The following is a 22,391-nucleotide window of genomic DNA, read 5'->3' as shown; positions in this document are numbered from 1 at the left end:
AGGATGCCTGGAGCCAACCCAGTTTAGAAGCCAAGGATTTAAAGGTCACCTTTAGCAATCTGTAGAAAGGGAGGCCAGACAGGACACAGTTCCTTATAGAGAAAGGAAGCTCCAGCGGGGGCAGTTGTTCCTGGCAGTGGTTGAAGTTCATGGTTCCGACCAGGGGAAGAGAAGATCTCGTCGAGGAGGGGGCGTGGAGTCATTGCACTGCACAGGGATGAAACCAGCCGCGGAGTTCCCGATTAAAAGATGCGGTCGTTTTATTCGCAGTCAAAAGTGGTGAGCTTGGCTATCCAGCCGCCGAGGTGCTTGGCACAGGCGATTCGACCAAGAGACATCTTTGGAAGGCGGAAAGGGCGAAACTGGTTGATCCCACCAGCTCAGGGGAAGAAGACTCGTCCAGCAGAAGATCTTCTCTTGTCGTCGGGAAAGTGGTAGGTTACAGAGACGGACACAAACGCCATTTTAGAATCGAGTTCTGGAAAGAGACCCAACGGGTGATTTACTATTAAATAAATAAACCGGCGGTATCTTTAACATTGCACCAAAAAGTGGTGCGTTTAAAATCAATGGGAAAATCCCATAGAGAATATTCCGGTGGAATATTTTGTGTGGTAGCCACTGCCACCAGCCAGAAACTCGACGAGGTGGGACGGGACAGTGCCCCCTCGAAAACAGACCCAGTGGCAATCGAATTACCCTTTACCAGTACTTCCACAATAGGATGGTTTGTACTGGTTCTGTTCATAATTTTTGACTAGTAAAGCCAATGGTGACTTTACATGCCCTGGGAGACAGTAGTCAGTCCCAGGGTGTGGAGTTTATGTTTGGGGGTCACTGTGACACCTCTATGGTACTGCACTGAGGGTGCTGTGTACCACACATACAGAAAAACAGACGATACCCTATAGAGTCAAAGACATACCTCAAATCATGTCTAAGAGTGGGAGTAAAAGAGTCTCACTCTTAGCAGGAGAAAAAAACAAACCCCAAAAATCCAGCAAAGCTGCTGGGGGGGGGACTCACTAGGTTTGGGAAATTAGCCTTAAAAGAGAATTCTCCCCAACAGTGATTGTGTTGGCAGCAAATGCCATTGTAAAATATAAAGCCTCACTCATGGTTCACTAGCCCGTGGGGTTACTCCATATATAATTATAGTGATTGTTCATACATTTTAATACTTTACAGACCACAAAGTTAGTCTCTTGCCTTATTCGTGTGTAGCGAGTGAGTCTTGCAAGAGCTGCGACCCTGGTGACCTCGCAAGACTCAGTGCAATGTAGGCAGGAAGAGCGAGTGGAGCGACCCATGTGGAGAACTTTGGCAGGACTAACGCTGCCCGCCACTGGGTCCATCATTTATGTTTTGGTACTTCTTCATTGGCAGTGAAGGAACTGCCTGGAGATTTTGAGCCATGTAAATAAATAACCCTTGCTACCACAAAGTCATGGCATCGGTACCATTTTACTATATAACTGATGACGAGGACCAGGAGCACCCCCACGTATTTAAAATGGATGGTGCAACACCACCCCCGGCCATTCTCCAGGTAGGCCTGAAATTCCATGGCTGTAATGGGAGACGCTAATCACCACCTACCTCAATGCGGTTGGGGGTACTGACTTCCCCCTGGCAAGGAAAAGGGCCATGCGGTTAAATAACATGGGTGTAGATGGCGAGAGAATATTTGCAGGGCTGAATCACGAAGTGACGGAAGATGAAGACAACAAAGTGTTTAAAGAGGCTATTAGGTGCATAGTGAATGTGGGACTCCTGGCAGTGCAGCTCTTCCTCTTGTTGGTTTGGTGAACAGGCACCTGGGATACCATTATGGCACCCATGGGTGGGGGTACAACCCTGTACCCCTAGTGTATGTTTTGAGCACCTGTGTGTGGCCCACAGAGCCAGGAATGGGCTGGTGGCAGCTCCATGCTGAATTTGACAGGTGCTCTGAGTATCCTCCATTTTGGGATACCCAGGCCCTGCCATTTTAATCTGTTGATTCCTTATAGGAGACAAGATGGTCCCTGTGGCCTCCTGCTTTCTATTGCCTGTTACCTTCTTTTCCCAAAGTCATGGGAAGCCCTGACTCTGTTCCTTGCCCTGACTGGCTGTTGGGTGGAAGTTCCATATATGGTAGTGTGGGGAAGTCCAGGCCAGACTGGCTCAAGCCTTCCCAATTACTGTATGTTGTGGGTACACCCTTGAGCTGGGACCTAGGTGAATGGAGTGTGTGAACAATATACATTTCATGTTATGGGTGTCTGGTTTCTGGTGTGTTACACAGTGATTGAGACAGCCCTGCCCGAAACTGGTATGAATGCAGTGTGGAGTGCTGAATAGCTGGGTGCTTGTCTCAATCCACATTCCTGGTTGTGAGTGTCTGGATGGAGAAGAATTGGCTGAATGCACTGTGAGCCTGATTGGCTGCCTGCCTGCATGAATGTCCTTCTGAATGATTGGCTGCCTGAGCCCTCCTCAGTAGTATGAATGAGTGAAAGAACAGTATATCTGGGCACCTCTCACTTAGTGGAATTGTTCAGAAAATGAAGTCGAAACTTGTGGCTTATTCTCAAAGCCGAGCCGAAAGAAGGTTTACTGCTGTTTCCCTTCAAGGCAATCTGAAAGCTGCTGTGCATTCAAGGAACTGATCCAAGTGAGGACCTGGCTAGGTGACCTCTTCCCGAACTACGAGGGACGATCGGGCACCAGCTAAACTTCACCAAGGCTCCCTAGAAGTCAGCCTTTGAAAGACTGTCGACCGGAAACAGGGACGCAGAGGAATCAGAAGCGAAGCACCCGGACATTGAAGATCATCGCCATTGACGACCATCATAGTCAATGGCGATGGTCCATTGCCTAAGAACACTTTGAATCAAGGACTCCCTTGCTCATCACCATCGACCGCTTTGTCCCGCCGGAGAAAGTCAATGTCGCTGACAAACCGAGGAGAATCCGCTGGTGGGTTTCCCGCCACCTGAAGTCCACAAAGACGCCAACAAAGATCCGGAAGCCAGCCGTGGTCGAGTCCCAATCGACGACGACCAACGCCGATGACTCGACACCCCTTGCTGGGTCTACGTTCTTCATTGACTCTTTGCGGCAACTAACTATTATCATCGAGGTGCACCGCACGCCTCATCTTCTCAGAACATCTATGACCGATCGTCGACAAGCACCGCAAGGACCAAAGCTGCCGCATCAACAACATCATTAACCCTTTTCTTTGAGGGATCTCGACGATCCGTGGCTCCTGCCTTAAAAGGGATTTCACTCAAGAAGGATCTGTCGACGACCCCTCGACGAACTCTGCTAAACCAAAATATAGACTGGGCTTGTTTATTACTTTATTTACAGGTTGCCCAGGTGGGGGGGATCTTCACACAGAACTGTGTCTTTTGGTAATGGGGCAAAGTATTCTGCCATTTGTTTAACCACTTTTTCCCTCCTATATCTGGTGTTGGTTCACTTTGCTATTAGACTTGTGTCATTAACAACTGTCAGCAGTTGATGCATTTTAATGGAGTCAAGAGTTAACTGTGGTACCACAGAGATATTGTACATATTTATCATTATAGTATTGCTGAGCAGAACGTGTGTTATTGTGTGTGTATATAACTAGAACCTTATTTATATAAAGAACTGTGTTATCACTAACAGTGTGTGGACATTCCTTTTGGGGGGCTTGGGGACTACACTGTACTTAAGAACCAGCCTGCATCACCTCCTGAGAGCTAAGTCTGGATTGCTTGTCCATTGCTGCCGAATAGAGAATCTTGGCTGGTGTGCTCTGTACTTCTACTCTGCCATATAGCGTTCAGGAGTACAGAAAACCCCCCTCCAGTCCTTTACAGTTATACCAGGAAACAAGAAGCTGCTGAGCCGGTGGACGATTGCTTCACAAGGATGAGGGAGCTAGCAGCTTTCTGTGACTTTGGGAATCACACTGAAAGCATAATATGTGACATGCTGGTGGTCCACACCATTTCGAGGGTGGTGCAGGATAAGTTTATAGTGGAGAAGGAGTTGGTACATGACAAAGCACTCTGAATTGCGAGAGCCATCAAAGAACCCTCAAGCAGACACAAGGAAATGGCAGGCAGTGTGTTCTTTCCTGAAGTACATGCCATGCAGTTTCAGGGGCACAAGGACAAACAAAGGTGGGATGGCGGGGAACGAGAGTTTCGGGATAAAAGAACCATTGAAGTGCCATAGGTGTGCCAGCACCCGACATTTGACGAACGATAGAAACTGCCCCGCTCGAGGGAGAGAGTGTTTGAACTGTGAGAGAGTAGGGCACAAATCAATTACCTGCAGATGGAGAAATAAGAAAATCACACTGGTAGAAGCGATTGTTGATGCAAGAAGTGAGTGGTGATGTAAGAAGTGACGAATCATCAGAGGAAGACAGGTCAGCCATCATCATGATGAACAGCTCCACCGCAAGGAGAGAGAAGCCACACTGTACGATCAGAGTTGATGGAAATTAGACCAGTGTCAGTGCAAACTCTGACTCTGATCTAACCGTTTTGCCCATTCACATCTACAAAGAGATGATGGGCAATGACAAGGTGGAAGGGTCCAAAACGAAACACAGGCCCACAGTGTTTTGCAGTGCGTCAGTTCGCCTACTGAGATATATTAGAAGCACCATCAAATTCAAATGAAGGAAAACACACCAAAGTGTACTTCGCTGAAGATGGTCCTGCAATGATAGGGTGGGATGACCAGGCAACACTGGAAATAAAACTCGACCCGAGCACAGATCAAGTTCTCTCGATAGTAGTAGAAGGAGCGCCGGTAGCGAAAGAGAACTTCCTGATGCTATTTTCCAAGGGTCTGGCTAGAATTCAAAACTTTGTGCACAAGATTAAACTACATATGCATTCCCATTCCAACAAAGAGTTCGACCAGTGCCAGCTACAGCGTGGAAAGCTTTACGGACACAGTTGCAACGAATGGTTGAAGAAGGCACCATAGAGACTGTGGAATCCTCAGAATGGCTGTGCCCGATGGTGTTAATAAAGAAATAAGGCGCGAATGAGCTTAGAGTATGCATAGATTTACGTAGCCTAAATGTAGAAGTCATCGCTGATAGCTACCCACTTCCAAGCATCAATGAACTCATCTTGATGATGAAAGAGACAAAGATGGTTTCCAAATTGCACATACAAGATGCCTACCATCAGATCAAATTACATATGGAGTGTTAGGACTGATTTCTTATACTCTGGTGGTGGACAGATGTATAGAAGGCCAACCTATATTGTGACAGGGACAACTCTGGGAGCTGGAACCAAACCAGTTCAAGGTAGCAAGGCGAGTGGTCTAGGCTAAGTCTCAAGAGGTGGTGAGCTTGTAAGGGTTCTCTAATGAGCACACACAGTGAAGCAGTCAAGCAACACACTTAAACAGGTATAAACATACTTATTTACTTATGGCCAAAACACAGTGAAAAATCACTACTAACAGGCAATATTATCACACAATACTAAGAATTAGATGCATATATAATGTACAATTACTGGAGTAGTGCAAAATGCATATCAAATCCATAAAAAGGAAGGTAAAGATTAGTATTAGCACTACTAGTTCACAGAGATTTAATACGGACTTCTAGTTCACAGAGATTTAATACTGACTTCAGAAGTCCATCCCTAAGATGTATGGGGCCTTGTGTCCAAAAGTTCAGCAAAGTTCCATACAGTTTTGTGAAGCTGGAAAAAATGAATATAGGGTGTCTGGGGTCCAGTGAACAGTTGAAATGGTTAGGGTACAGGTTAAACTAACTAACGTATTCCCAACTTCCAGAGTGCTTGTGTGAACAAGCAATGGCAAAGCCAAAGTAACACAAAAGTATCTAAAAGTTACCAAACTTTTATAAGGGAGTTTAGGGGTCAGGTAAGTATTGCTAAAACTCACCCCCCCTTACTCAGATTCTTCACAGAACTTGGCAGGTCGATTGAAAAAGGTCCAAGGTCGTTTTGCCCGCCATCAGCCCCAGCCCTCGATTCCTAGGGGTTGAAGGATCAAGCAGTTTTCTGGTCGTGGACTATTGTTGATGCAAGGTCTTTCAGTGAAGAAGTGCAAAAGAACTTGATGCAGGGGCCCTCTCAAGACAGGATTGGATGTAGGTAAGCAGTTTCAGATGACTGCCACCGACGCATGGCAACGCAAAGGGATTCACTTGCTGTGGTCAGACTTTCCCCTCCTATCTTGGGTCCCCTTGACGCTAGGACCGCAATATTTCACAGAGGTAAGTCTTGTTGCACAAGCTGAATATCACCCAAGTTCCAGACATCCACTCAGAACGGGGATGTCTGCAGCACGGTAGCCCAAACTCAAAGCTGGTCAGTCACAGGGTGGTCCTGGGGCACTTTCAAAGGCTCTTCTTCGTAGGACTCCTAGCTCACATCGAGAATGGATGTTCCCTCCATCTTCCACAGAAGAGGGCTCTACCAGGGCAGCAGCAGAAGTTGGTCGCCAAGCCTTCTTATAATGGACAGGAGTCTTGGCTCCTTCAGTTTCTTCCAGGATCTCTCCAAAGTGGATGCAGGTGTCCTCTTGCTATCCTAAAAGCCAGATGAGAGCAGTGGCTCCCACTAGCCAGTGACAGATCTGCCCCACACACACACAACCCAGCAGTGGTCCAATCAGGACCACGGAGGACAGAACTCATGCATACCACTCAGACACACTGGTACCAGTTTGTGTATTGGAACCAGATAGTCCCAGCCTACTTCCTAGCAGCAAACACATATAGCCCTCCAGTAGCCCGCCAAAAGCCTCTGCTTTCCTGGGCACTGGAAGTCCATATACGGATTTCCCTAGCCTCACAGGCCAGGAAGAAGGCTAAAAGACAAGATGGCCAAAGGTCAAGCAACGAATCTTGTGGCATGCCCATGTTTAACCACTAGCCACAGTTAGTAGTGAAACACAGTAAACGCGGTAAGGCTAAAACGAAATACACCCAAAAGTAGTAAGAAATAACTGCTGCCACCAGCTTGTCCATTTACCACACCTAGAGTAACCAAAAATAGTGTTAGTCTAGGGTGAAACAAAAAGTGTACCCCATTGTACTGCATTGTAAGATGCATTGTACAGGGGGGGCGTGGCGACCTGCCATGTGAGTAAGCCGCGCTTCGTTGCAGCTCCGCTGATGCGCCCATCATATTGCCTACAATCTGCATCTTACCTGAAGTAAACTATAACTGCTACCCAGGGATTGCCTCAGTATGTCTGCTGACCTTCCGACGGTAGTCCGAGACCTGTGCGCGCTTCCAACGAGGAGAAACGCCGTGGCGAAGGTGGAAAGTGCGCGCCCGTAAATGGTGGCTGCCTGCTGACGGCGGAGGAGACGAGCGCCGCACCGCAGAGCGGAAGAGGAGGCTTGCCCCCGGCTGCAGCTGACCGGGGAAGAGAAAGCGGACAGCTGACCTTGCCGTCCGGCGGGCACGCAGCGCTACGACCGGCGGCTGAATACTGTGTCCGCCTCCGAGTGCCTCCCCGGCGCGTGGCCCGCAGCGCCGACGGCAGAGGCACACATCAAAAGGCCTGGACCCGAAGATCGAGTGCGCCGGAGAGCGGAACCACACTGCGAGGTACGGAGTGGAAGAGGGGTTGGGGGGACACAATCAACTCGTGACTGGCCCAACTCAGGGAGCCCACAGCCCCCCCGCTAAGCGGACCGGCATAGGCCCACGACACTACCCTGGGGAGGGGCCGTACCCTGCCGCCGGCTGAGATCGAGGCCGCGGTGCTGGTCGCAGGGGCAAGATTTGAGCTCCGGCATCAGGGGCCCGCCTGGACCGCAACCCCCCCCAGCACTCCAGGATTGCCACTCACTGGTGCCCTCACAAAGACCACTGCATTAAGCCTGCTAAGCACCCCGGCGCACACATTAGCACTGAACTGAACTGCATGGCCACACACTCCGGGGCAACATGAAAGAGCCACGCCATGGTGCACACTCCCGACCTCAACGCCTGACCCCCAACTCCAGAACCACTGGCAACCATTGCAAGCTCGCCAGCACAAAGATGTCCGTAAAAGGCGCCAGGAACAAGCAAAGGCAGACAACAATGGAGGCCTTTGCAGCCACAGGTGTCACCAAGCCAGACGCCGCGACCACAACCTCGGCGGCTGCAGAAGAGGGGCCCCCCCCGGACCCGCAAACTTGCAACTACTCAAAGCCATCTTGGCGCTCCAAAAAGCCATGGAGGGCAAAATAGATGCCGTGAATCTGCGGAGACAAGACGTGCGCTCCATCTCAGGCAGAACAGAAGCATTAAAGTCTCAGGTAAAGGAAAACACTGAAGCCAAAACCCACCTCTTGAGAGAGGTAGACGCCCTAGCCCAAAAAGTAAAGAACCTCGAAGACAGGGCGGACGAGGCGGAAGGGTGGGCGCGCTGCAAAAACATCAGGATCATTGGACTGCCGGAGGGAACAGAAGGAAATGACCCCACAAACTTCATTGAGAACCTGCTGCTGCAGGGGTTCGGAGCTGGGAAATTGTCTCAGGGGTTCACCATCGAAAGGGCGCATCGATCTCTCACTAAACGCCCACCACCTGGGAATCCGCCAAGGCTGATAATTGCCAAAGTCCTCAATTATAAAGATAGAGAGACGATCCTAGCCCACTCACGGACCGGTGGCCGCATAGAATTTGACTCCGCCAAAAATCGCAATCTACCTGGACTATACCCTCCAGGTTCAGAGGAGTAGAGCTCAATACGCCCACATAAAGGCTAGATTGAAAGATGCAGGCTTGCGATACATGCTACTGTACCCGGCCAGACTAAAGGTCATCCGAAACAATAGAAGGCACCTCTTTGAATCACCGGCAGAAATTAACGAATGGATGGATAGGGAGCAGATTCCTGACATAGATGGAAGGCAACAGAAAACACGAGAAAGTGGCACCCCCAGGGAAGCCAAATGAAACCACCTTATTAGAAAGCACATGAAGTAACTTCAATTCGCAGATTGTGGCACCATTGAGTGTCTTGGAGCTGGCCGATTGGCAACGCTTGTTATCGGACACTACCAAGGGGATTGTCCCGCACCCCCAAATCTCTTTGGGTGACTAACCCGCCCGTAGGGCACCAAAAGACCGTAGGTCTAATGGAGCGGAAACGGGGAAGTCAGAACGGGGGGAACCCCGCTAGACTAGTTCTGTTAGCGGCTAACGCCAAGTTTACTGTTCATAGTGATGGGAACCTGCCTGTTGAAATCCCGACTCAGTTAGTTAAAGGGGAAGTCCAGGACCACCTTGATCACCACACACCACCAATCCGATCTAGAGTCAGCAGGGGCTCCTGCCAGAACAAGCCACTGTACCGCATACGGATAGGCCAGAGGGCGACGCTACTACACAGCCCGCCCACATACCCACACACACGCCACACTCATGAATAACGTAGTCAAAGTCATGTCACGTCAGGGGCCTGAACAGCTACATTAAACAGCACAGAGTCCACACCTTCCTTAAACGCCACAAGATAGGAATTGCCTTATTACAGGAGACCCATCTGAATGCACAAAAGCTAGCAGCATTGGCTAAGAGTTGGAGAGGAACCCTGATAGGCACGACGTATTCCAACTACGCACGTGGAGTACTGATATGGATCGCTCCCTCCATTCCCATCAACCTAACATACACCAACATCAATAAGGAAGGTAGGATGGCCTTGCTTAGAGGCACCATTGAAGACAGAGAACTCTGCCTGGTGAACACATACGCCCCCAACCACGACGCGACGGTCTTCTTCCGTTCGTTATATACCCGGCTCAGTCCGGACAGAGACGGCATGCTAATATGGGGTGGGGACCACAACTGCACCCTAGATCCACGCATGGACAGATCGAATAGTAAACATACCCGCCCCTCCCGCTAAAATATTGAAAGCCCTCTTACAACAATACGCCCTACAAGACCTCTGGAGGGCTCAGCACCCAGAGGGCAGAGTCTACTCCTTTTACTCACCCCCACACGTGGTACACACTAGAATTGACAGTTTACTGGTGAGCGAGGAACACTTAGACACATTCGAGGACACGCAATATCTGGCCAGAGTGCTATCGGATCATTCCCCCATAGTTACCTCTTGGACAATAATGGCACCCCGACCCCCCATACCCACATGGAGACTCAAAGGCGAAGCACTGTTAGATAAGGCATTCCAAGAACAGATTAGACAATGCACGGCGAACTATTGGCAGACGAACATGGACAGTGTCCAGCACATATGCACGGCATGGGAAGCATACAAAGTAGTGATCAGAGGGGAAATGATAGCCACCACAGGGGGAGCCCAAACATCCATCACAGCGAAGTTAGCAAGCGCCGAAGAAGAGCTGAAGCAATTAGAATCCATAGCCTCCTCAGACCCAGCCCACATACACAAAATAATCGAATTAAAGAAGGCCTGCCTACAACACTGGGAGGCCCTCGGAAAACTCAGCTACGCCAAATACACCGAGAGAAACCACACCCTCGGTGATAAACCGGGTAAGCTACTTGCGTGGCTTTACAAGCGAGAAACCCCGGGAACACCCATCTGCCGTATACGCGATGCCAACAGCATAGACATGCACTCACAAGCTGCCATAAACCACGCATTCGCTGGGTATTACCAGGCCCTCTACACTGACACCCCACCGCCTACAGACACTGAAATAGAGGACGTACTGGACATCATTAGACTACCACACCTTGAGGAACACGTAGCGGAATCCCTGGAAGGACCAGTAACCCTTGAAGAGGTTGCAGTTGTTATTAGAACGCTTCCCTCTGGGAAGGCGCCGGGTCCGGACGGACTCCCAGGTGAGTTCCGCAAGGCCTACGAGGACGAACTAGCCCCGTTACTCTCTCAAGTGTTCAACGAGGCATACAAAACAGGCCAACTACCTGGTACCATGAGGGAGGCGGTCATCATACCACGCTTAAAACCTGACAAAGATAGCGCTGAGTGCGGCTCATATAGACCCTTGTCCCTACTAAACACAGACAGTAAGGTACTTACGGCAATACTGGCCATGAGGTTGCATAAAGTCATCCCGACCCTGATCCACCAAGACCAAACGGCATATGTGCCCGGCAGAACCATCACCGAAAACCTACGTAGACTGCACCATGTCATCTACAGTACCGAAGGTAGACAAATGCAATGCGCAGTGGCGTCCTTGGAGGCCTCCAAAGCTTTCGATTCGGTGCGCTGGAAATGGCTCCTGGCTACCATGTCCAAGATGGGGATAGGGCCTAGCTACATTAAGTGGGTCACACTCATCTACACCAACCCCGAGGCCAGAGTACGCACCAACAACACTTTCTCAGACAAATGGAGGTTATCCCGGGGAACTAGGCAAGGATGCCCCCTATCAACCATGCTGTACATTATGGCTATAGAGCCGATGCCAGCATACTTAAGGCAAGAATATGGAGATGGGGACATAGTGGTAGACGGGGAGAACCACGTGATTTCTATGTACGCTGACGACAGGCTCCTCTATCTAACAAAACCTGCACACATATTGCCCTACATACTAGAAACTTTAGACAGATTCCACAGATATACGGGGATCCAGATTAATCAGAACAAATCCTGCATGTTCCCCCTAGCCGCCTTGAGCGGAGAAGGGGCCGGAGTGCTCCCCGAGCTAGCCCTGAAATGGGAACCCTCCTCCTTTAAGTACCTGGGCATTAGGGTGCACAGAGACCCCAAGACAGAGCACGCTCTGAATACAGTTAGGGCAAAGGAAGGACTGGCAAAAATCAATGGAGTTCTGGAGCAGGCTGCCGCTATCGGTGGCAGGCAGAGTGGGTTTACTAAAAATGGTGGCGTTACCCAGACTTCTTTACTTCTTCACTAACGTACCATATAACATACCACGACAATTCTTCAATGAACTACACAAGCTGTGCAGGACATTTCTGTGGCAAGACGGAAGGCGCAGAGTCGCCCTGGAAACAATGCAGAGACCATATGACAAAGGGGGCCTCAAGGTTCCTAACTTCGAACTGTATTACCTAGCTGGACAATTGAAGCACATGATACAATGGATGGCCGATGAGGCCTCAACAGACACTCGCCTGCTGCAGCCAGGAGTCACGCAACTGCTACTCAGGGACCTGCTATGGATTGAACCTAGAACTAAACAACCACACTCGTACTTGATCCTCTTAGGTATCCAGATATGGAAAAGAGCCTGCAAGGCCGCAATGCTTCCGGACCCCTACTCCCCACAGATCCCGATAGCTGCCATCATGACTAACAGGCCGGGAAGTCAAAGGATAATAAGAGACACTTGGGAACCTAGCGGCATCGCCACCCTCGGCGACCTGGTGGACGACCAGGGAATCTTAAATTTTACTGAGCTACATGAAGCCTCTGGGATCCACACGGGACAGTTCTTACTGCACAACGCAGTGGTCAAGAGACTAGCAGCCCGCTGGCCCACAATGGAGAACTTGGATACCGGACACGAAAGCATTGAGAGCCTGCTCGGGGCAGCGGAGGGGGGCCACGAGACCTCCAGAATATATGAAACACTGCTAGACAGCACCACCCAACAAAGCCTTAAGTGTAAGGAAAAGTGGGAACAGGAATTTGGCTTACAGTTCGAAGACAAAGAGTGGGGGGACATAATGGTATACCACAAGAAGGTATCCAGGAATGCCAGGTTCCAACTCATTCAATTCTACATCATGAACAGAGCGTACCTCACACCAGACATCATTTCCAGATTTAGCGGAGCCGCGAGTACGGGATGCCCCAAATGCAACAAACCCCATGCAGGGATGACACATATGTTCTGGGGATGACCCACCATACAGTCCTTCTGGGCTCAGGTCAAAGCCAAGGTGGCCGAGGCGAACGTCACCCTGGAGGTACACACGCCAAAAGCATGTATCCTCGGCAGATACCCCAGAAGCAAGAAGAATAGACCACTCAAACTAAAAGACCTAATGTATATACTTGCAAAGAGACGCATCGCCATGAACTGGAAGCGCCCTCAGGCCCCGTGCTTGTCAACATGGTGGGAAGACCTTCGCAAATGGACGAATGCCGAAATAGCTGCTTGGGAGATGGCCCAGAGCCAACAAAGGCAGGACACCTCGGACGACCTACTGCAATGGGTGGCGCTAATTGTTACATTGTTCAACCCCAATGCAGAAGGCTCCTCTGGCAACGACACAAATGACTCACAATAATCACAGTGCTGAAACTTGTGGTGTATTACGTTTTGGTCCGGACAGTTGGGAAAGGGGGAGGGAGGGAGGGTGGGGTGGGGTGGGGTGGGTGTAATTGTACTGTTTTGTTGAGTAACCACGTTACTGGTACAATGTAAACAATAAAAACAGATTTAAAAAAAAAAAAAAGATGCATTGTACAATGATAAAACGTTACCATAAGTGGTAACAAGTTACTAAAAGTAGTAACAAAGTAACAAGACTAAGGGAAACAATGTTTCCCAGTACTGACAGCCTGAAGGACATGTCATTTTCCCCATTACAGATGAGCAAAAGCCACTTTAGTGAAGCTTGAGGCTTCGCTGCACTGTAGAAAGAACAGGTCAGATACAGAAATAAAAGCGAAATGGTTGGGGTCCATAGAAATGGAAGGAAATGACAGTAAAGAGGAATCTTTTCTAACAATGAGTCGAGACCCTTGACTGCATTCATCACTCCATTCGGCACCTTTCAATACACCAGGATGCCGAATGGGCTATCCTCCGAAGCGTCAGCTTTCCAACTGATGATGGATTCACTGCTGAAAAACATTGAAAACGTAGCCTACCTCCAAGATGATATCTTATATATACACAGGAAGACAAAGACCCATAACAGGGTGATGAAAAAGTTGTTTTGTACACTACAAAATGCCGGCATTCGGTTGTGATATGAGAAGTGTGTAATCAGGGCCAAGGAAGTGGAGTACGTAGGATATACCATATCAGAAAAGGGCATCAGTCATAAGAAAAACTTGCTGCAAGCCATAGTAAAGGCACCAACACCAGTTAACAAGGAGGAATTGAGGCCCTTCCTAGGCTTAGTGGAATACCATGCCAAATTCGTGCCCAACTTCTCAGAAGTAATGGTGCCCCTGAGAGAAGAGTTAGGGAAAGGGGCAGAATATGTGTGGTTGCAGAATCAAGGGTGAAAGAGAAAATAATTGGTGCACCGTGTCTTCGGCCTTTCAATCCCCACTGGAATACCTTCATCACAACGGATGCCAGCGCGTATGGACTGGGTGCGACATTCACCCAAAAGCAAGGAGACACCGAGCATGTGGCAGCATTCACCTCCAAAACATTGTCAGATGCCGAAAGAAATTACCATCAGAAAGTAAATGTTAGCGTGTGCCTGGGCTGCTAAATACTTCTGGACTTATGTCTGGGGTACCAGATTCATGCTCCTGATCGACCACAAACCACTCATACACATGTTGAGCCCAGGTGGCACCAAAACGTCCACCCACAGGTTGGCACGCATAACGGCAAAGCTACACGAGCACACGTACAACATTGAATACATAGCAGGGTGGAGAAATGTGCAAGCCGACTGCATGACAAGACGGCCTGAGTCAAGTGGATCGAATTCGACATTCTTGCAAGACCCATGTGTAGTAGCCTCCATTGTTGACCTGAGTAGCAAGACGTACATGGAAATAGTAGAGAACCACTGGCGAGAAGAGTTGGCCAAGGACCCTGTGTTGCATATGATCTCAGGCTGGGTCTGTGAAGGATGGCCCGATGAGAAAGCCTTCCCAGGAGGGCTGAGACCGTTCTGGAAAGTTGCACATGAAATATGTGAAGTAGATGGCCTACTCCTGAGGAGAGATCAAGTAATACCAAAAGTGGGCATGAGGAAAATAATCCTGTGCTGGGCCCATTCAGGACACCTAGGGAGCAGTACGATGAGATGTCGGATCAGAGATGCATATGGGTGGCCCTGTATGGATCACAATATACGAATAATGATGGATCAGTGTCATGAATGCTTGAATAATGACAAGCCCCTTGAGTTGAGACAAGCACCACTGATTCCTACGGAAATATCAGAAAGAGCAGGCTAAAGCTTGGATTGGACTTTGTAGGCCCTGTAGAAGCCATGCAGCTAGAGCACAGGTACGGAATAGTGATGATCGATTACCTGTCCAAATGGGTAGAGACTGAGTTTGTGGTGGACATCATCACCGCAACAGTCATTGAAGTAATGGCTGAGGTATTTCAAAGGGAAGGATTGCCAAACAAATAGTTACAGACAATGGGCTTCAGCTGTTATCCAGAGAAATGGAGAGATTCTTGATGGGGAATAATATGAAGCAAAGCAAAGCTGATCTGTACCATCCCCAAGCCAATGGATTGGTGGAGAGGACAAACAGATTCATTAAAGGAGCATTGCAGCTGGCCGAAGCAGTATTAGTAGATTTGTTCGAATACATTAGGCCGAATGGTACATTTGACCGAATTTGGCCTGTACCATTTAACCGAATATATTCGAACAAATTAGCTAATACACCGATCATGGTGAGCAGGGGTTGCGGGGGTTTCTCCCGCTTCCCATGATCAGTGTGTGTTGGCCTTGGGGGTTTGCAGTGGTGTCCCCTGCTTCCTCGATATTGGAGGCCGGGGATGGGAAAAAAGAAAAAGAATAAGGGACCCTGCAGCGTCGGAGCCAACCCGCGTTAGAGGGACAGATCCGACGCCGCAGGGCTGAAGTGGACCAGTCGACAGAAATCGGGTAAGTGGGGATGGGGAGTGGGGGGAGTTGCTTTGAGTGTGTTTCAGCCTCTGAGAACTGATCGCATGCAGGCTGTTTTTTCCAGTCAGTTTGCCGCAATCAGTTCTCAGACAGCCAAACGTACCCAAACCGGCCAGACCCTCAGGCATGGACCCATACAAGATGGTCAACGAGGCCATTGCGGCACATCAACTGACTCCCAACGGGACTACAAATGAATGTGTCCCCGTTCCACATGCTGCGATGAAGAAGAGCAGCATCCTCACTTGTACCTCAATGGTGAACAAAAGTCAGAGAAAAGGAGGTGCTGGACATGGAAGAGGTTGCATGGAGAATCAAGAAGAGTAAGGCGATCATGAAGAGCAGAAGTGATGAGAGGAGAACTGCCCAGAGAACAGAGGTGCAGGTGGGCAACGTGGTCAAAATGTACCTTCCTCAAAAGTATCAGATCACCGGATCAAGGTTCAGCAGCCCGATTCAGGTGATGCAGAGAGGAGAAAATCATGTATGTACCCAAGATGGCAAATGGTGCAACCTGGAAAGGGATGCTGTGTACCAAAGGACATCGGATGGTCTAAAGAACCTCAAGTGAGAGAGTCCGGTGGGCAAGAAAGAAACAATAAACTGATCTCCGATGCCAGTGACGTGGAACCTGTGAGGGAGAGCACCGTGAAGAGGGGAGAGCACTGTGAAGAGGGAAAAGCACAGGTCCAGCATAGGGAGGGAAAGTGTGAGCCAAGAAAAAGGGGGAAACGAGTTGGTGGAGAGAATGAGCAGGAGTACAATAGACCACAGTCGCCCGTCAGAAAGTGTCCTGAAAGTCGCCCCATTGAGAGAAGCGCAGACCAACCAGGTATGAAAACTCTGTGATGGAATGGGAAATTCCTGCTAAAAACAAAAGAGGTATGTGGTGTAGGGGAGGCAATGTATCACAATTATTACACTGACACGATGGGTACAATTTGTAAAACCTTTATTCAAAGGGTTAGGGTTGGAGAAACTCCTAGTGTGCCTTGTAACTGAGATGGGAGTAGTCTCGACCATCAAATAATAAATAACACAGTCCTAGTCTGTCAATTCAAAAATGGCCTATGCTAACAAAACCTAATGCATGCCATATCTCTTGTACAAAAAAGTGTAAAAAGGAGAAATGTATGCAAAAGGGAAGATCAATGTTCAAATGAATAAATGTGGTTGAACCAGCTCTCCTCCCCACGTTGGACCTCACGGAGTAAGGCTGCCCCTGTAGGCAGGATGACACACTGTGGCTCGGCTTCCAACACAAATACAGTTCCGGAACATGGATCAAGGCCTGTCTGGCCTTCCACATTTAAGTCTCTTTTCTCGACTTCCAAAAATAATGTTTCAACCAAAAAGTTCACAAAGGTCCCTCTCTGTCAGGCTCCGACCTTTCACCACACACCTCTCGTAGGTCCCCCTCTGCCGGGTTCAGACCTCTCATGATCAAATTCAACACAAACTTGCAAGAGGGGCTGCCAACCCCAAGCTTACTTCACTTCGGGTCTCCCTCTGTCAGGCTCAGACCACTTTCGGATGTCGAAGTCTTTCGAATGTGCGTGGCTTACTTTTCAGACCACTGCAGGACCACTTTGACTCAAAATGTATAGTTCAACTTTAACATTCCCCTTTCTAGGAGTTAAATGTTAGCATGTGCCACACTTAGAGGGAATTCTTAACGTAGCTGGCGTCACATCTACACAGAATTGTGAATGTTATCATGTTCCACACTTAAATTAAATTCTGAATGATGACAAGTGACACGCTTGAATAGAATGGTGATCACTGGCCTGCCTCGCATTTGGACAGAACACTGAAGATTAGCAAGTGCCACACTCAGATGGAGTAGCATATGATAGCAAGCATCACACCTAGACACAATTGCAAGGACAGCAATACCAACTAACCAATACACTAACAATTTCATCCCTCTGCATACACCTCTCAAACTGTAACCAAACTCAACCACAAACCTTAAGCGCAGCAGTCCACACAAACTTCACCACTCTGCAACAACAAAACAAACCACACATAGACTTGCACAACAGCACACGATGACTACCAACCGTAAAACACCCTAAGCCCAGCCAACGGACCAACCGGGCTGAGGCTGCCAACAGCACATCACTGCACTTTTCCAGCTTATTCCAACTAACTCACCCCCCTTCTCCCTTTTTCAGAGCCGCCAGAGCGCCAGGGGACCACTCAGTGGTGATAGTGCGCGGTACAAATATCCTTTAACATTAACATATCACTTTTGCTATAAATTTGCTTTCTTGCATCAAACAATTTACCATTCACAGAGACTTTCGAGTGGGCTACTTCCTTTCCTTTTACTTCAAAGTTAATTCACAGGTCTGACTTTCCTCGTATCTCATTCACACGTGTGCAGCCTTCAGTTGTGATAAAATGTTGCTATTTAAAATTTTTACACACACCGATCTTTCAGGTCGCTTGCACACTCACCGGCTGTGTTCGTTTGTTCTTTGCTTTACGATTTCCAATTCACAAGTCAAGGTTAGTACCACAGGCTTGGCCTCGCCTCCCCAACTCTGTTGCTCATCCAGCAGGGTCGCTGGCGTCCTTGAAGCGCACTACAGTTTTCACATGCAGGATCAGGCCTTCTCCACATGTCTCTTGTGGCCTGACGGTGGCAACGACCTCCAGTAGGGAACTTTGGGGTTTTCCGACCCGCTGTTCTCACCCCTTGATCCATTGTTCTGCTCCAATAGGTTTGCCTTTGTCCCGGAAGTCCTGCTCATTCTCGTGTTCTGCCTTGCTCACAGTGTGTCTTTGGATTCTGCCTTTTATTCGTGTGAGGAGAGCTAATTGGTATCATGTGTATGCACTTAGAATTAAGTGCCTGACTTTGCCTGACCCGATTAGCGGGACATGGCCAGTACGATGTGTGAAGGATAATGTTGTTACTCCCAGTCCCCCAGTGTTTGTGTAAATAGGGAGGGGGGAGTTAGTACCTTGGAGCATCCTAAAAAAAAGGATGGGTGGTATAAACAAAACCGGGAGGAATTCTGCGCCTCACCATAGGCTGTCTCTTACCAACTCCCCGAAGACCCCTCACCCAGGTAATCCTCCCACATTGGTCCACCCCCAGGAACTGGATCCAAAAGTGATGAGCGTGTCCTGGCCACCTGGATGACAAGTCCCCGAGGACTAGCGATTGAGACACCCTTTGGTTTCTCATAGTGACGAGTGAGTCTCGCAAGAGCTGCAACCCCAGGGGTCTCGTGAGACTAAGTGCGTGAACGTGTGCGGGAGACAAAGTGAGTGAGAGATACATGCAGAGGGGGAACGAACGAGCAGAGCAAGCCGGAGAGGAGGCACAGCCCCGACACTCCTCATGTAGAGAACTTTAGTAGGACTACCGCTGGCCTCCACTTGTCCTGTCATTTATGTTCTGGGACTTCCTCATTGGCAGTGCAGAAATTTCCTAGTTTTTGAGGCATGTAAATAAATAACCCGCTACCACAAAGTCACTGCATCACTGCTTCATAATTTTACTACATCACGACAACTTCTTGTAATGTCACTTCCTGTAATGCCCTTGAGGATCAAAGTCTGGTGATACTCGGTGTAAAGCAATGTCCCTTTCTGTGACATCACAGATAATGTCAATACATATGAACATCAGGAGGTTTGCATGTCTCTTCCTAACAGGGCCGGTCCTGAAAAGAAAGCCATCAGATCAGTGCCCTGTAAGCCTAATGGTCCTATTTGGCTGTGTGGTGTGTAATGTATGTTAATATGTCATGGTATCACAAGTATAACACTGACACAATGGGTACAATTTGTAAAACCTTTATTTAAATGGTTGGGGTTGGAGAAACTCCTAGTGTGACCATCAAATAATAAATAACGCAGTCCTTGTGGAGTCTGTCAAATCAAAAATGGCCTATGCTAACAAAACCTAATGCCTGCCCTATCTCTTGTACAAAAAGTGTAAAAAGGAGAAATGTATGCAAAAGGAAAGATCAGTGTTCAAATGAATAAAATTGGTTGAACCAGCTCTCCGCCCCACGTTGGACCTCAGAGTAAGGCTGTCCCTGTAGGCAGGATGGCATACTTATTTACTACTGCCACTAAAATTCCCAAAAAAGTGGATTTGGGGGAGGGGGCCATTGGGATGCAAATGACAGAGTTGTGAAGAGGCTGGCCAGCCACCTTACATAGCGGGCTGTCCCCTCTGGCCACGCCTCCCAGGGACATCCAACACCTCAGCTCCTCCTCCCACCTGGAGGCGTAAGTGGGCGTCCCCGGGTCCGACACATTCGAACTCAGGCCCCGGGGAGCGCTCATAAGGTTTCTCATTCACTTTTTTCTGCAGCCCCCCCCTCCCCCTGAACCTCCCCCACCTATCAGGGACGTCATTTGGGGGTCGCCAGAGGTCGCAAGAGCAACCTCTGCCGATCTCTTGCGACCTCTGAGGGGGCGTGGCCACCACAGCAAGCACGGTGCCGCGTGTGGGTTCCTCCACTTTGCCTCACCTCGCCTTGCGCACAGCAACAGCACGTGTGACTCGTGTGCATCACTACTGGTTTTCATCCCTCTAGCTCTGAAAGAAGGTAGGAGTGAGAGCAGAACAGCGCGGGAGTGGGTAGTGTGCTCTGCTGGGTGGCTCCTCGTCTCCTTGTCGTGTGGCGTGCTGCTCATGGGTCAGTGCACCTGCCTGCGGCCTGCAGAGCCGTGGCCATCCAGGCAGAACTCACACCGACACCAGCCTCGCACCTTTCTGATTTTGGGGGCTGTCACTCAGGGGTGCTGAGTATGTGGGGACTCTGGGGCCCGGCCCCAGGCCCCCATCAGGAGAATTCATTCAGGGCTGAGCCCCATCTGGGGCTGGGCTGGAGAGAAGATGCATTATGTGTCTCTCTCTCCGGCCCGGTCGAGTGTCAGACTCAGCTGAACAACCGTTACCTTGTTGGAATGGTGGGGTGCGGGGGAGCTACTTTGCAAGATGACTTTGCAATGCGAGCGCAAGGGTGGCATAGAGCTGGCTTCTGTTGCAGTTAGCGACGAGCCTGGGACTGGAGGCAGGGTTTGCCCAGGACCAGACTGCTACAATATTGCAGAGTCCCTCCCTGACCCCACACACGTGTGAAATCGAGAGATAGTTAGCGCCCAGCCAGGCCAGCCTCAACCACCATTATTTATAAATTAACTCTCTGGAGCTAATGAGCCCTCCTCCAGGGTTGGATTGGCCCTACCGTGGCCGAACAAAATTGACCTTGGATTCTGAATGGGCCAGTTTTATGAGCCACCCCTGGAACCGGTTTTTGCATGCAGCATTCATCAAAGAAAGTTTTCCTTTGATGAATGCTGCATGATAAGCAAAGCACTGGCGCAGAGTAGCAGAGTGGCAGACACAGGGCCTAATTCACAGAAGCGTTTTCAAATGGCAAAACACCATTGGCAAATGTTCTGTGAATTGGGCCCATTCCATTCGCTTGCTCAGGCCCATGATCTGCCGGCGACGCGCCGCGTCAGCCAGGATGCAGTCCTGGCCTCATGCACTCTCTCACAGAGTGTCAAAGTAGAACGAAAACAAATGGTGGGGGTGGGGCTGCCCGCCTGTGGCTGGCCCGGATGTGTGAGCTGAGCTGTGTGCTCGTACTTTTTTTTAAAACTAAATTGCTCTCCTCTGGCTCCTGCGACCATCTGAGTGTCAGTAATAATGCACAGCCTACGCAGGCCTTGCTAAGTTCCTAATCATTTGCCGAACCTGAGTAAAGTGAAGGAGAAAAAAAGTGTACCGTCTCCTTCATTTCCACTTTCAGTCACAAGATGCAGGTCTAGGCAGGTAAGAAGCTTTACTACTTAATGTTTCCAACTTTCCGTGCATGTTTTACGGGCTGAACCCTGTGAGCCCCACAAATTAGCTTTGTAAATATGTTGAAATTGCACTTTAGGCCAGCTTCTATTTCTACAAGCATGAATTCTATTTTTGTTATTTCCAAAAGCACTGAGCGAGGGGTGAGAAAATGTTCAAGAGACTGGGCTAGACTGCCAATACAAGCTGAATTGCCTCTAGCCTCTGTGCACACTTGCCCATCACGGCGCATGCTCTCCAATGTGGGCAATTTGACATTCCACATCAGTGGGTTTACCTTTCGTGCATTGTGCACAGTAAAATGATTGAAATGGATGACCTTATGTGACCTTGTTCCTAAGAGCCACAACAACCGTCACAATAGTGATATGAGGTAACTCGTCATCGGCCAAATTGTGCATGGTGTAGAATGCGCTGCACGTGTGTGCTAGATATTCCAAAAGGTACTTCTTGTTGCTTTCTTCTCCATTGGATAGACGCATATTCTCTGTGTTCACAGCGTGCAGCTTGCAGAACGCCAGGCGATTGATTTGATTAGGCTGTTTGTCCAAACACTTTTCATGCACAGTTCACTTCCCATTAGTATCCCAACTGCTCTCGCAGCTGAAACTACAAGCTAAGCTCCCAATGACGACCATTGGGTATTGATCTGCAGCAGCAAACAGGCGGCTCTCTCGGCCAGATAGCTCAGTGGGTTAAAGCTTTGTTACAGTTCATATTCACGGCGGAATTCAGAAGATGAAATCTGCAGTTCAGACTCAAAAGTGCGATATAATAAATCA

At 49.1% G+C, this 22,391-nt stretch overlaps 1 protein-coding gene across 1 annotated transcript in view; it reads left to right on the top strand.

Annotated features, from left to right (window-relative positions):
- GPAT4 (glycerol-3-phosphate acyltransferase 4) overlaps positions 1 to 22,391 on the top strand; it is a 438,091-nt gene that overhangs the window by 121,751 nt on the left and 293,949 nt on the right. The gene's annotated exons all lie outside the window — the stretch shown is intronic.

This window comes from Ambystoma mexicanum, chromosome 10 (assembly GCF_040938575.1).
Source record: "Ambystoma mexicanum isolate Mex_15411 chromosome 10, UKY_AmexF1_1, whole genome shotgun sequence".
Classification (NCBI taxonomy): domain Eukaryota; kingdom Metazoa; phylum Chordata; class Amphibia; order Caudata; family Ambystomatidae; genus Ambystoma; species Ambystoma mexicanum.
The sequence above is the reverse complement of the archived record's forward strand: the minus strand, read 5'-3'. Positions and strand labels throughout refer to the sequence as shown.